The sequence below is a fragment of the Salvelinus sp. IW2-2015 genome, unplaced genomic scaffold (genome assembly GCF_002910315.2).
Source record: "Salvelinus sp. IW2-2015 unplaced genomic scaffold, ASM291031v2 Un_scaffold5150, whole genome shotgun sequence".
Lineage (NCBI taxonomy): Eukaryota > Metazoa > Chordata > Actinopteri > Salmoniformes > Salmonidae > Salvelinus > Salvelinus sp. IW2-2015.
In genome coordinates this window covers 25,229-31,154 of record NW_019946416.1, presented here as the reverse complement: position 1 = coordinate 31,154, position 5,926 = coordinate 25,229, and the positions used below count along the sequence as shown (strand labels likewise).

General features: G+C 41.7%; 1 long non-coding RNA gene across 1 annotated transcript; it reads left to right on the top strand.

Moving 5' to 3' along the window:
* The first annotated feature begins 4,540 nt into the window (after positions 1–4,540).
* Positions 4,541–5,180, top strand: LOC139026576 (uncharacterized). Its single transcript, XR_011478416.1, has 3 exons — positions 4,541–4,640; positions 4,817–4,987; positions 5,077–5,180. It is a non-coding gene; the product is annotated as an uncharacterized lncRNA (long non-coding RNA).
* Positions 5,181–5,926: the final 746 nt, after the last annotated feature.

Sequence of the window (5,926 nt, the reverse complement as noted above, 5' to 3'; positions counted from 1 at the left end):
GGTGTGTGTGTGTGCGAGGGGTATGGTGTGTGTGTGAGGGGTATGGTCTGGGCCCCTCTAACAGAGACACTGACATTCAAGTTCGAGACAACTGCTTTGTCTGGGTGTAGACAAGGTGCTTGTTGCTAGCCTTCTGTCTTTGTATGCCTAGTGCCCGACGATGGGATGCTTTTTAAATAAGCAGACAATCAAAAGAAAGACAAATTCCTCCCTCCTATCTGTTATTGTAACCTTTTAAAAGCTATGCCCTTGTACACTTCTCCCTTTTTTCTTCAGATTTAATGCTTCATTCAATCCATTTTAATTCCACGGCACAACTGCAAACATTTAATGTTTGGCATTGAAAAATCAGCAAGTTTAGAGTTGTGTGGTTATTGGTTAGACATTTTTATTACTTCTATGTAGAATATTTGCTCTCTAGATATTTGACCTCAATTAAAATCGTTCTGCAAAGGTATACTTAACTTGTGTATCTGATGCAACAGTATCCCCTATGGCTTCTTGAGAATGTACTGCAAGACTTCTAATTCTTCAACAGCAACAGTCATCTCAAGCAAATCAGCCTTTTGTTTGTGGGGGTGTTAGGATACATTTTTCATATGAAGCAGGACACTTAGTACAGTCCTATTCAGTATGAATGTTTGTAACTTCATAGCTGGCCTTGTGGAAGCATGTGATTGTCTCTCCCCTGCCCAGGCGCTCACAGCTTGGTAGAGAACTGGCTCACACAAACTTCTGTGTTGTAGCTACAAGCTGGTCGCCGATTCCAACATGTTGAGCCCACTACCCTTCGGCACAGCAGAATGTTTCTGCAGCTGCCATTTTGTCCCCGTTCCTTACGTAAACAAAGGACAGATACAAATTAATGACCTAAATACACCCAGCTCCATCTGAGAGCAAATTGTATTCTTCAAGCAGATGTTCAGGAGCATAGCGTAGCTAGCAATAATGAAGTAGGTAAAGGTTCATTATTTTTCATGACACTTGGTTCATTATTTTTCATGACACTTTCAAACAATACATAGTTACTTAGGGTCATTAATAGTGGTGATATTTTTGTCTTTCTAATAACTATTTTTGGGACTTAAAGAAAATCCATAAGTGTCAACTTGATGTCATTGCTCCAGTCTAAGGAGTGAAATTCAATAAATGAAATAATGAAAAAGGTGCACATGTGATAATATTGCATGGACATAGTTAAAACTGATGTGAAAATAAAGGTGTAATGAATAGTTAATAAACCATTTAAAAATAATATTATGATGCCTTGATGTAGTTATTATGATGCCTTACAAACACTTACATGTTTCATAAACAATTTCATGCCTGTGAAAAGAGAAGAACATCTTCCAGTGATTGGGAGATGTAGGTGTTAAGTGTTGCTGGTGAAGGGGGGTGGCTTACAGCATATGACCATCTGTAGTAATGCCCCAATGAATAACGCTCACTGTGGTCAGTCCTTAATGCATCTGCAAGGCCAGGTTTGCAGAGCAGCTAGACATTAGATAAAGCTGATTTGTTTCTTGGAAAACTGTACTTGAGGAGCTTTGGCAGGAGGCTGTATGTGTTGAGGGGGGTGGTTCTCGACAAGCTGCTGCACTTTTTCTCAGGTCCAGCCCACGCCTTAGCCAGTGCAACAGCTAGATATATCAGCACCACACACACGCACTGGCCATGCAGGGCACCACACTGTGCCCAACCTGGGCCCAATCTAGATCCACAGCCTCCCCACCCACCCACACACCCACCCACACAACATGGCATAGAAAAAGAAATGCCAATGCTTCTCTTACTTTCATTGCTGAAAAATATAGTATATAGAAATTCATTATACAGAATCAGCCACTATAGTTACTGTTATGAAGAGCAATGCTAGAATATGTTGAATAACTCATGTGTAGGTATAGCTTAGATAACCCATTACATGATACACACTTAGGGTTGTGTGTGTGTGTAATTGTAACATTTGATTGAGTTTGTATCTAATACATATAGGCAGGCCTCTGAGGAGTCTAGTCTGTTATAACACTGAGACTAAATGGGAGAAGAAGAAAAAATCAATTTCTACAGATTACATCTTCCTTGTTCAAATATGACTGTGGCTCTAAGCTATATTAATAAGTGTAATAAGCATTTAACTAATCTTCCAAATGTGCCTGTGAATGCAACACCGACTGAATGGTACCCATGTTATTTACTCGGTGACAAATTAAATACACAAATTCACATTGGAATTGAGTTAAGGTTCTTATAATTTATTGCAGTTTGCACACAATTTGAAAATTTCAACAACAGCACACCAAAAAAGTACAAAACTAAACAGCCTTAGAATTTACTCCCCTTGAGAACATAAAACATACTATGATTGTCAAAGCTAAATGCTTAAATCCAGAAAAATAAACCAAATCTCACAGGGAAGCAAATATATTTGAATCAAAATCTGCTTCCAGTGTGTGTGTGTGTGGGGGGGGGGGGCTGTGGATTCTAATTGGGCCCTGTTGTTGCATGGCAGTGTGTGTGTGTTAATACAATCTGGCTGACTAAGGCGTGGGCTGGAATGAGAAAATGTGCAGCAGCTTGTTGAGAACCCCCCCCCCCCCCCCACCACACACACCACACAATAACACACTCCTTCACACATCACTCCTCCAAGCTCTCAAGTACAGTTTTCCAAGAAACAAATCAGCTTTATCTAATGTCTAGGCTGTCTCAACACTGGCTTGCAGATGCATTAAGGACTGACCACAGTGAGCGTTATTCATTGGGGCATTACTAACAGATGGTCATATGCTGTAAGCCACCCTCACCAGCAACACTTAACACCTTACATCTCCCAATCACTGGAAGATGTTCTTCTCTTTTCACAGGCATGAAATTGTTTATGAAACATGTAAGTGTTTGTAAGGCATCATAATAATACAATCAAGGCATCATAATATTATTTTTAAATGGTTTATTAATCTATTCATTTAACCTTTATTTTCACATCATTTTTAACTATGTCCATGCAATATTATCAACATGTGGCACCTTTTTCATTATTTCATTTATTGAATTTCACTCCTTAAGACTGGAGCAATGACATCAGTTGACACTTATGGATTTTCTTTAAGTCAAAAATAGTTATTAGAAAAGACAAAATATCACACTATTAATGGACCCTAAGTAACTATGTATTTTTGAAAGTGTCATGAAAAATAATGAACCAAGTGTCATGAAAATAATGAACCTTTACCCTACTTCATTATTGCTAGTACGCTATGCTCCTGAACATCTGCTTGAAGAATACAATTTGCCTCTCAGATGGAGCTGGGTGTATTTAGGTCATTAATTTGTATCGTCTTTGTTTCGTAAGGACGGGGACAAAATGGCAGCTGCAGAAACATTCTGCTGTGCCGAAGGGTAGTGGCTCAACATGTTGGAATGCGGCGACAGGCTTGTAGCTAACAACACAGAAGTTTGTGTGAGCAGTTCTCTACAAGCTGTGCGCGCGGGCAGGGGAGAGACAATACATGCTTCACAAGGCAGCTATGAAGTTACAAACATTATACTGAATAGGACTGTACTAAGTTGTCCTGCTCATATGAAAAATGTATCTAACACCCCCACAACAAAAGGCTGATTTGCTTGAGATGACTGTTGCTGGTTGAAAGAATTAGAAGTCTTTGCAGTACATTCTCAAGAAGCCATAGGGATACTGTTGCATCAGATACACAAGTTAAAGTATACTTTGCAGAACGATTTTAATTGAGGTCAAATATCTAGAAGCAAATATTCTACATAGAAGTAATAAAAATGTCTACCCAATAACCACACAACTCTAAACTTGTGATTTTTTCAAATGCCAAACCATAATGTTTGCAGTTGTGCCGTGGATTAAAATGGATTGAATGAAGCATTAAATCTGAAGAAAAAAGGGAGAAGTGTACAAGGGCATAGCTTAAAAGGTTACAATAACAGATAGGAGGGAGGAATTTGTCTTTCTTTTGTTGTCTGCTTATTTAAAAAGCATCCCATCGTCGGCACTAGGCATACAAGACAGAAGGCTAGCAACAACACCTTGTACACCCAGACAAAGCAGTTGTCTCTAACGTGAATGTCAGTCTCTCTGTTAGGGGCCAGACCATACCCCTCACACACACACCATACCCCTCGCCACACAACACACACACACACCCAAAACACACACACACCCAAAACACCACACACACACACCACACACACCACACACACACACACCACACACACACACACACACACACACAACACACACACACACACACACACACACACACACACACACACACACACAACGAGGAACATTTTTGGGGCTTGTATGGTATGAGATCACACTCCCGACAGCTCTTTTGTTGTGAGTCTTTCGAAGAGTGGAAAAAATCATGTACTCCACAACTAAGAAAGGCTGGCTGTATGGACGGTGAGTGGGCTGTATGGATGGTAAGAGGAAAGACTGGGCTTTATGGATGGTAAAGGATAGAGTGGGTGTATGAATGTAAGACTAAAGAGTGGGGATATGGACGGTAAGAGGCACGAGTGGGCTGTTACGGATGGTAAGAGAAAGAGTGGGCTCTATGGATCGTAAGAGGAAAGAGTGGGCTGTATGGATGGTAAGACTAAGAGTGGGCTGTATGGATGTAAGAGGTAAGAGTGGGCTGTATGGATGGTAAGAGGCAAGAGTGGGCGAGTACGGACAGTAAGAGGCACGAGTTGGCTTTTAATGACGCGGTAAGACAAAAGAGTGGGCTGTATGGATGGTAAAGGAAAGAGTGGGCTGTATGAGATGGTAAGAGGAAAGAGTGGGCTGTATGGATGGTAAGAGGCAAGAGTGGGCGGTATGAATTGTAAGTTAAAGAGGGGGTGTATGAATGGTAAGATAAAGAAGTGGGGTTCATGGATGGTAAACGGCAAGAGTGGCTGGTATGGACGGTAAGAGGAAAGAGTGGCTGTATGAATGGTAAGAGGACGGGTGGGCAGTACGGACAGTAAAGAGGCACGAGTTGGCTTTTAATGACGCGTAAGACAAAAGAGTGGGTTGTATGGATGGTAAGAGGAAAGAGTAGGCTGAATGGATGGTAAAAGGAAAGAGTGGGCTCTATGGATGGTAAGAGGAAAGAGTGGGTTGTATGATGGTAAGACAAAAGAGTGGGGTGTATGGATGGTAAGAGGAAAGAGTAGGCTAAATGGATGGTAAGAGGAAGAGTGGGCTGTAGGATGGTAAGAGGCAAGAGGGCAGTATGGAAGGTAAGAGGCATGAGTGGGCTTGTATGAAATGATAAAGATAAAAGTGGGGTGTATGAATGGTCAGACTAAAGAGTGGGTTGTATGGATGGTAAGAGCAAGAGTGGGCTGTATGGATGGTAAGACTAAAGAGTGGGTTGTATGGATGGTAAGAGGCAAAGGCTGTATGGATGGTAGAGAGGTGGCTTATGGATGGTAAGAGGCATAAAGAGGGGCAGTACGGACGGTAAGAGGCAAGAGTGAGCTGTTGGATGGTAAGTGACATGAGTGGGCTGTATGATGGTAAGTTAAAGAGTGGGTGTACGGATGGTAAGACTAAGAGTGGGCGTTATGGACGGTAAGAGGCATGAGTGGGCTTGTAATGATGATAAGACTAAAGAGTGGGGTGTATAATGGGAGGGTCAGGGGGACTAAAGGGAAAGTTGGGGTTGTTGGTTAAAGGGGGAAAAAAAAGTGGTGGGCTGTATGGATGGTAAGAGGAAAGTGTGGGCTGTAGGATGTAAGAGGAAAGTGTGGCTGTAGGATGGTAAGAGGCACGAGTGGGCTGAATGGATGGTAAGAGGAACGAGTGGGCTGTATGGATGGTAAGAGGAAAGAGTGGACTCTATGGATCGTAAGAGAAAGAGTGGGCTGTATGGATGGTAAGACTAAAGAGTGGGTTGTATGG